The sequence below is a fragment of the Aricia agestis genome, chromosome 3 (assembly GCF_905147365.1).
Source record: "Aricia agestis chromosome 3, ilAriAges1.1, whole genome shotgun sequence".
Taxonomy (NCBI): domain Eukaryota; kingdom Metazoa; phylum Arthropoda; class Insecta; order Lepidoptera; family Lycaenidae; genus Aricia; species Aricia agestis.
Genome location: NC_056408.1, coordinates 2,725,747 through 2,735,343, shown reverse-complemented (window position 1 = coordinate 2,735,343; position 9,597 = coordinate 2,725,747).

Sequence of the window (9,597 nt, the reverse complement as noted above, 5' to 3'; positions counted from 1 at the left end):
AAATCATTGAGTCGAATATCACCAGGCAGTATTAAAAATGTAAGCTTCAAGTAAGGTAAGTATTTAATATGTGTTTTATTCACAGGTAAAACACCGTCATTAAATACTGTACGCATACTTGAAGCTTACTGATATGAGACCTGTTCGTTATCGCCTGGTGGGAAAAAGACGCCAATGTGAAGGGCATTATTATTATTATACATTAGAAGAGCTTAGAAAATAGAAATGTAAAATACCTTACTGAGATCAATAGATTTACTGATTTGTATTAATTAATAAGGTGTAAATTAATTACAGAATAAAGTATCAGTAACAATAGAATCAATTTGTAGGGCTAAATAATTGAGCCAAACTTGTTTTACCTGTGCGAGATGGTTTTACTTCTCTGCGATAATAACGCGAGAAAGTATTACTTGATCGCCAATTTCCTTTGGCCAATATTTGATCAAGAGGTAAATTATCAACCCAGTTTTTTGAAGCTACGGCAGAGCGAATACTTCCTGGAGGGGTAGTAATACCTGCTTCACGAACTACAGTTTTTACCTAACCAGCAATTACTGTTCTGGAGGCTGGCTTAGGGTTTCCTCTTAGATTAATGAAAAGATTATTTGAATTACATTCTTTCCGTTTTTCTTTTATTAAATCAATGTTCCGCTTAACCCAGAAAACAGGATCTAAATTTCTGGAACTATTGTTTGAAAATATCTTCCATCCCGACTGTCTGTAGTTCGCACTATCAGTTTTAGATCCGTAAAGAGGCCAAAAACAAATCGAGTTTTCATTTACAGTGAAGTGTCCTGAATCAACCGCTAATAATGTCAAGTCGTGGACTCTTCGGCCTGAGCATAAAAGAAGCAACGTGGCTGTATGTCGACAAGTTTGGAAAACATTGTCTTTATCAATATTTTGCTTTTCCAAATGCTTTAATAAATCATCTATATCCCAGACACTTGTTTTTCTAGAGATTGGTTTATTTACAGCTATCGATTTAAGCATATGATTTACCAGAACATGTGAAGATAGCTTGCCTGCATCTTTAACACTGCACAATGTTGATACGACCGACTTGTGTATTAAAATAGTATTGTAAGCTAGACCATCAATAAGGTGAAGATCAGCTAAATATTTTGCCAGAACAGATCCCGACGGATGAGTGGCATTTTCTTTATGAGCACGGCACCATCTGAGCCAGCGGTTCCACGCCACTTTATAAGTTTTTAGTGTCGATGGACGCCAAGAGTTTTTCAGCAGATTAAGGTGGTTTATATTCCAGTCCTTTAGCTCCTCTGTCCACCCCCACATTTCCACACCTGCAATTCCATGTCTTGGGTTCCTGCTGGGGGACGACCTGTCGCAATATCTATTAAATTCAGGTGTAGATTCTGTATGGTGAACGGGGCTGCTACTGCTCGGTTTCTTAGGTCCGCCCTCCAAAATACTCGTTCCCATCTCGGGACTACCAACAGATAGAACCCTGTCGCCTTGTTCAAGTGCATGAGCACCTTGGGAACTAGATAAGGTGGTGGGAATACCCAAGCGAGGGGATAATTCCAGGTTCGGGAGAAGGCATCGTGATATATCGCCTCCTGATCCGTTTGGTCCAGACTCACATAATTGGAAACTACTTTCGACGTTTCGCTGGCAAAGAGATCGATCATCGGAGTTCCGAATTTCTTGAACAGATTCTCTGTGCAATGAGGTAGTAAATGCCATTCCGGAAGACTCAGATGTCGTGATAAGTGATCTGCATGACTGTTGTACCTTCCCGGTAAGTGGTGTACCTGTAGTTCTATGTGGTGTAAGTCTAAAAGGTGAAATATTTCTTTTGTCAACTGGACCAACAGCAATGATCTGGTCCCGCCCTCGTTTTTTAAGATACAACAGTCCTGTTGTCGCATTGTAGGAGGACTGTGGAATTCTTTATCGTGTGACATAGACTTTGGAGTGCCTTTAACACAGCTAACATTTATTTTTGGTTGCTGTGCAAATTTTGTTCTGAACCTGTCCACATCCCACTCAAAGATTTTTCCTCCAATTGGGCACCCCAGGCTACGTCCGAGGCATCCGTTGTTAAGAAATGTGTTGGAGGTGGAAAATGAATTTTTGACGACAGGTCGCAATTGGCCATCCACCACCGCAGTTCCATTTCTACTGTGTTCGGCAATTGATGCACGGCAGTAAGCGGGCTCTTTATGGCAACGTTCAAGAACAAGAGAGTATCTCGAAACTGTAGTCGTCCCCTCGGAATCACAAACCGAGCAAAATTGAGGAGTCCGACAAGACTTTGTAACTCTTTTAGGTGTATTTTTTGAGTTTGTAAGATTACAGAAATCTTTTTCTTTAGATTTATCACCTTCTCTAAAGGAAGAGATTTTACATTGCGCCATGGGTCCCATTGAAAACCCAGAAAGGTCAGACATTTGGACGGAGTTAGCATTGACTTTTCGAAATTGATTTGAAAGCCCAGGTATTGAAGTCAGTTCACTACAATTCGGATATGTGACTTTAGAATGTGGTAATTTTGATTGACCACTAAGAAATCGTCTAGGTATACCAAGACGCGTATACCCTGTTCCCTTAGAATTTGAGCAATCCAGTTGCTTAAACAGGCAAAGACCCTTGGGGCCGTGCTGAGCCCGAAGGGAAGACACGTCATTTGAAGAATTTCCTTGTCGTAAATCAGACGAAGAAATCGTCTGTGAGAATGAGCGATTGGTAGATTGAAGTAGGCCTGGGACAAATCCACTTTGCACAACCAATCGTTCGGTTGTAGGAAGTCTGGGACCCTGTTTGCGTTTATTAACCTGAATGGTTCGGTTAGTACATATTGTTAAAACAACACTTTTTAAATACGTAAAAATTTATTGTATGTAAAACAGCAAGAGAACCAAAAAATTCCAATCCTATCACTAGTGTCAAATCCGATATTTTTTCATCCTCAATAATTGACAACTATTGGTAAAATGAGGTTGTTAAGTTAAAGTTTCTATAAGGATGAAGGTTACCAGATTTTAAGATCTTTTCGTTAAACATGCCGCGGCCCAAGGACTATATGGGTCCTTTGACTGTGGAAGATACAAACATCTACACATAAACTTGGAATAGAGTGAGAAAAACAAAACAAGACTATAAACTATACTTAACTAAGGCTCTGAAGCAGCTAGAGGCAGAGGGCACAGTTTAGTAACTGGTCTCTTAAACACACGATCCTTAAATTGCAAGGAGACTACACGCGTTACACCGTCTGCTCCCGGATGCTTCGCCACAATTCGTCCCAAAAGCCATTTACCTGGAGGTAAACGATCATCTTTCACTAAGGCAACCGTACCAACATTTATGTCAGGGTGATTCTGGGACCATTTGTATCGATGTTGCAACATAGTAAGATACTCAGATTGCCAACGTCGCCACAGACTTTGTACCATACGTTGCACCTTTTGCCATCGGTTTAAATAATCAGGTCGAGTATCCACGAAACTTTCTTCAGGGATAGTAATCGGTGCTTCGCCGATCAAAAAATGGCCAGGAGTTAACGGGAGTTCATCAACAGTAGAACTAATCAACGTAAGCGGCCGAGAATTGACACAAGCCTCGACTTGCGTGATCAGAGTGCCAAACTCTTCGAATGTTAAGCAGGATTCGCCTACGACGCGTTTCAGATGTCCCTTTACGGATTTAACTCCTGCCTCCCACAATCCTCCAAAGTGAGGGGCACCAGGAGGGATGAAATGCCACGTTGTGCTGTCGTTAGCCAACAGTTGGGCAATTTCGTCAACAACAGTTGATTTGCTGTTTTTGAACGCGAGGTCTAATTCTTTGGACGCGCCTATAAAATTAGTCCCACAATCACTCCAGATGTCTTTACAATGCCCGCGTCGGGAAGTAAAACGTTTGAAGGCTGCTAAAAACGCGGCACTGGATAGATAACCAGCTCAAGGTGAATAGCCTTTGTAACCATACACAAAAACACACTTATGTACACTTTAGAAGTTTTGGTGCATTTACCAGAGTACAGTTTTAGCGTAAATGGACCACAAAAGTCTACGCCGCTGGTCAAAAATGGGCGTGACGGATTGACTCTGCACTGTGGTAAATTACCCATTAACGGAGTCATAGTTCGTGCAGTTTGGGTAAAACAAGGTTTACATAATCTTATAATCTTTTTTACCAAGTTTTTTGCTCCGATAATCCAATATTTTTTGTGGACAACATTTAATGTAAGCGAATTTCTACCATGTAGTGTTCTCAAATGAGCATCAATTACAATTAACTTTGCTAAATTACATTTGTGATGTAAAATTATAGGAGACTTCATATCAGGTGGTATTTGAGCATTTACAAGACGTCCACCGACTCTAATAATTTTTTCACTGTCTAGGATTGGATTCAAAGGTAAGAGTTTACTATTTTTTGGAATAGGCTTACCCTGTGATAACAATTCTATTTCACTTTCAAAATAAACTGACTGTGACATTCGAATACAAGTTTTTAATGCAATTTTAATTTCATCAGTAGTGAGGAATGTCAGTTTTATGTTATCGTTCTTTTTGAGAACCTTATCTTGACATAGACGCAAAAATCGAAAGCAATAAGCTGTCACACGTATAAGTTTGAGTAAATTTGAATATCTATTGAGATACATAGCACATTCATTAGGTTCCGAGGTGCATAAGTAACTAACCTTTGCTCTCGGTTTTGCTTCAAGTGTAGTTTCAGGTATAGTGAAATTAGGGTAACAAATCTCAACAGACTCGCGAAGAAAGGCTGGACCTTCCCACCATAGTTGTGACTGCTTCAGCTCGGCAGGACTGATACCACGTGAGGCGCAGTCCGAGGGATTATCCGCAGACTTAATGTGATGCCATTGCCTACTATTCGTAACATTTAAGATTTCGGTAGTGCGATTACCAACGAATGGCTTCCAAGTATTCGGAGTTTTACGCAACCAAGCCAAAACTATTGTGGAATCTGTCCAGACAAATACAGAATTATCATCAATATTTAAACTAGATTTGACAGATGGTATCAATTTAGACAATAGGACTGCCCCACAAAGTTCAAGACGAGGCAATGAGATCTGTTTAACGGGAGCGACTTTTGTTTTGGCTGCGACCAGCCTCACTTTTATCTCATTGTCCGTGATGACTCTGATGTAAATAACCGCAGCGTAGGCGGCACTAGAGGCGTCACAAAAGCCGTGCAATTCAATTTTTACATTGTTAGCAATTCCTAACCAACGTGGAAGCTGAATGGACTGCATATGTTCAAAATTAGTCAGGTAATTCTGCAATTCAGTTTTCAGGTCTTCAGGAAGTTCTGAGTCCCAGTCCAGGCCGGCTAGCCACAACTTCTGCATAAACATTTTAAACACAACCACGCAAGGTGCTAGCCAACCCAGAGGATCAAATGTTTTTGCCATCGCAGATAGCACACTTCGTTTCGTAACAACGTCGTTGTCATGAGATAAATTAACTACCAGTTCAAATACATCACTTTGTGGTTTCCAGGCTATGCCCAGAGCTTTCACCGAATCATCCATTTTAATATTCACTGAACTTTTTAAGGCTTTTTGCGAATCGGGAATCTCATTTAAAACCGCATCACTATTAGACGACCACTTATGTAGAAGAAAACCGCCACGTTTAAACAGTTCAGTTAGGCGACGTTGAAGCCGTTGAGTTTCTTCTTCTGTAGATGAGCCCGTCATCAAATCGTCCATATAAAGATCAGTTTTTAGAAGTTCAGCTTCAGGAAACTCTCGACGTTCATCGTCGGCAAGTTGATGAAGTGTTCTTATAGCAAGATATGGAGCACATGAGCTGCCATATGTGACGGTAAGTAACCGATATTCTTTAATCAGGTCTTCCGATGGTTCACGCCACAATATTCTCTGGTAATCTGTGTCTTGCTTCGAGATAAGTATCTGTCGGTACATTTGTTGTATATCGGCTACTAGGCAATACTTATGTTGTCTCCACCGTGTTACCAAATCTCGTATATCTTGTTGCAGCGGTGGGCCGATGAGTAGCTCATCGTTAAGTGAATTTCCGTTTACAGGTTTCGCGCTTCCGTCAAAAACTACGCGCAACTTTGTAGTGAGGCTCGATTCACGAAGAACAGCATGATGTGGAAAATAATAAGCTCTATTCTGCTTCTCTGTTTCAGGGACGACCTCCATGTGACCAAGTGACTCATATTGCCTCATGAACTTGCAGTATTCTTCATGAAACTTGGGTCTTCGCTTAAACTTATTCTCCATCTGATGTAAGCGCTTCAAGGCAAGCTGTCTGGAGTTGCCTAAGTTCGGAGCGCCTTCGTCCTTGAAGGGTAAGCGAAGCTCATATCGACCATCAGTGTTTCGAGTGTGTGTTATCTTAAAATGCTCTTCACACTGTATTTCAGATTTTGACAGAGGCTTCACATTTGGTGAATATTCATTGATCTCCCAAAACTGACGTAGCAACTGATCGACTTCAACTTGTGTGTGCATAACAGCTACCTTGTGTGACTTATGACCAGACTGCGTAACTTCGCCGCTTACAAGCCAACCCAATCTTGAGTTTAAAGCGATCAGAGACTCATTACGTTTTATTATTCCGTCAAGAATAATATGTGAATATACAACTGCGCCTAATAGTACATCGATAGATCCTGGCTTGTGAAAGTGTGGATCCGCAAGATCCGAAATCTCAGAAGAAGGCCAGGTATCGGATGGGAGCTCTTGTGATGGTAATCTCGAATTTATTCGTCTAAGGACGTACGCCTTAGCTGTGATCATGTGTGATGGATCTCTTATAGCATGAAAGTTCAACGTAACTTGTGACTTGGTTGTCAGCGGTATAGATGATATGCCCGTAATTTTTCCGCTGACTGAAGTGCGCTCGAGATTGAGCAGTTGAGCTGCCACTTCAGTAACAAAGTTTGATTGCGAACACGGATCAATCAATGCTCTCAAAATCATCGTGTCGCCGTTCCTCGACTTAACTGCAATCCGTGCGGTTGCCAATATTACTTCCTCACTGTCATTGTCAACCTCAACTTTATAAGCGACGGTTGATGTGCTTTGGCTTGTTTCAGGATTGTGTGGTGCTGCATCGCTTTCCGGCTCTGATGTGATCTTGTTAGGGTTTGTGAAGTGCAGCAGAGTGTGATGTCGTCGACTACATTTTCTACAAGTGGTGCTCTGCCTACACGCATTAACTGAGTGACCCTTTACAAGGCAATTAAAACAGATGCCATTCTTCTTAATAAAATCCTGACGTTGAGGAACATCTAATGCGGTGAATTCTTTGCAATGACAAATATAATGGTTCTGTGAGCAATAAGTGCATTTGGTGCTTACTTCTGTGACAAATGACTTTATATTTGTCGGTCTTTGAGTTGTATAATTTTTGACTATGTCCTTTTTCTGCGGTTGGTCTTTTTTATGGGTGACATTTACCATCTCCATAGAACGGAATCGATTTTCTAAAAATGATGACAAAATAGTAAATGTGGGTATGTCTTGAGATAATCCAAGTGACTGTTCCCATTGTTTGTGTGTTTCTAAGTCTAATTTGGATACAACTAAATGTACGATAATTGCATCCCATGTGGAGGTATCCACTCCGAGATTGTCAAGAGAGTTCAAACATTCCTTTGTAGTGTCCAAAATTTCCTTTAAGCTTTTAAAACATTCTGTGTTCATCTTCTTTTGATTTAACAGGCGGCTAATTATTGTGGTAACAATCATACGTTTGTTATTGTATCTACTCTCAAGTGTGCTCCAAGCCTTATCGTAATTAGCCTCCGTGAGTGCAAAATGTTTTAGAAGTTGTTCCGCCTCTCCCGATAAACTCGTTTTTAAATAATGATGTTTTTCAATGGTTGTTAGATGCAGGTTGTCATGTACGAGAGCCTTAAACAAATCTTTAAAACTTATCCAGTCGTTATAATTACCGTCGAACTTTGGAATCGATAAAGGAGGTAACTTAGTTCTAATCGGGGTGGTCTCGCCATCATTTGTTACTAATAAACTCTGCGTTGAATTATGTGATTGTGATTGACCTTGACCTTCCGAAAGTTCCAACGAATAATCCTTTAATAATCCCTTAAATTCTAGGTATATGTCTTCAGTTGCCTCGTATAGACTTTCGGCATCAAACTGTAATTGCTCCAGTTCAGTTTTCGTAACCGTTGAGCCAATCATCTCATATTGAGTTTGACACTTAGACCAATAACTTTCTAATGTTTCTAATCGTGTTTGTAGATAGCCAAGTGTGTATCTTGATTTAGACGTCTTTTTAGTATTAATTTGCAACTTAGAAATACGTTCCGATAACGTTTGTAGTGATTCACAAAGTTGAGCCATTGTTTACGTTTATAAATTCAGTTTAAGTAATCACTAATGTTCACGTAACGAAATTGTATCAGTCTAAATCACTTTCAAAATATTACTTGTGATCACTATAGTTTAAGTAATATTAGTCCAAAATTAATTACACACTGTCTAAATGTCCAAGTTTGTAAAATAGTTCATATAGGTTGATGAGCTCACCGGTACAAGAAATCAAAGTTAATATTTACAGTCTAATCTTACCAACTCGCAGAAATTAGCACTTAGCCTTTTACACTATTAGTTTTTAGCACTTATTACACTTTCATTATCCAGTTCGAGAAGGACCAAAAAACATGTTAAAACAACACTTTTTAAATACGTAAAAATTTATTGTATGTAAAACAGCAAGAGAACCAAAAAATTCCAATCCTATCACTAGTGTCAAATCCGATATTTTTTCATCCTCAATAATTGACAACTATTGGTAAAATGAGGTTGTTAAGTTAAAGTTTCTATAAGGATGAAGGTTACCAGATTTTAAGATCTTTTCGTTAAACACATATTCGTTCAACTTGCGTAAGTTGAACACTGGACGGTACGAGCCGTCTTGTTTCGGAACGAGAAACATGCTCGAAATGAAGCTGGGGGAAGATCGAACTACTTCGAGAACTTTCTCGTCCTTCATTTTTTGAATTGCCTTTGACATTGCTTCGCACTTTCTTGTCACTAGGCAGGTGCGCGTCATGTCGGGCAGGCGAAGAGGAGGTTTCTTGTAAAAGGGTATGCGATAACCTTTTATTATTTTTAAAAGAAAACGTGGTGCCTTCAACGCCCTCCAATGACTGTGATACGCGCAAAGTCGGCCCGCTTGGAATCTCGAGTCAGAATCTTCTTCTCTTACCTGAGTTGGATTCTCTATTAATAGGCCGTTTTCTATTGTCCTTTGCATGCTCAAGCCGTACCGTTGACTGCCGGTCGACTTGTTGTCGAAAGGAACTACGGTTAGCTTTATTTCCACGCCATGCGTTAGAATTTTCGTGAGAACCTTGCGAGGGATAACTTGTGTACCTTCCGTACACAAGTTCGTGTGAGGGTCGGTAATTCTGTAACGGTCGTGTGTGTTGAGAGCCACAGCAACCTTGAGTTGTGCCCTGCGAGGGCGCATGACTAGTTCCCTGCGGGGGATAATTAGAGCCACTATTAACTACCTGCGAGGTAGTTCCAAACTTTTTAGTTTTATCAAAGGCAAAAAAGCTTTCTTAACGCCACCTGCCTTATCA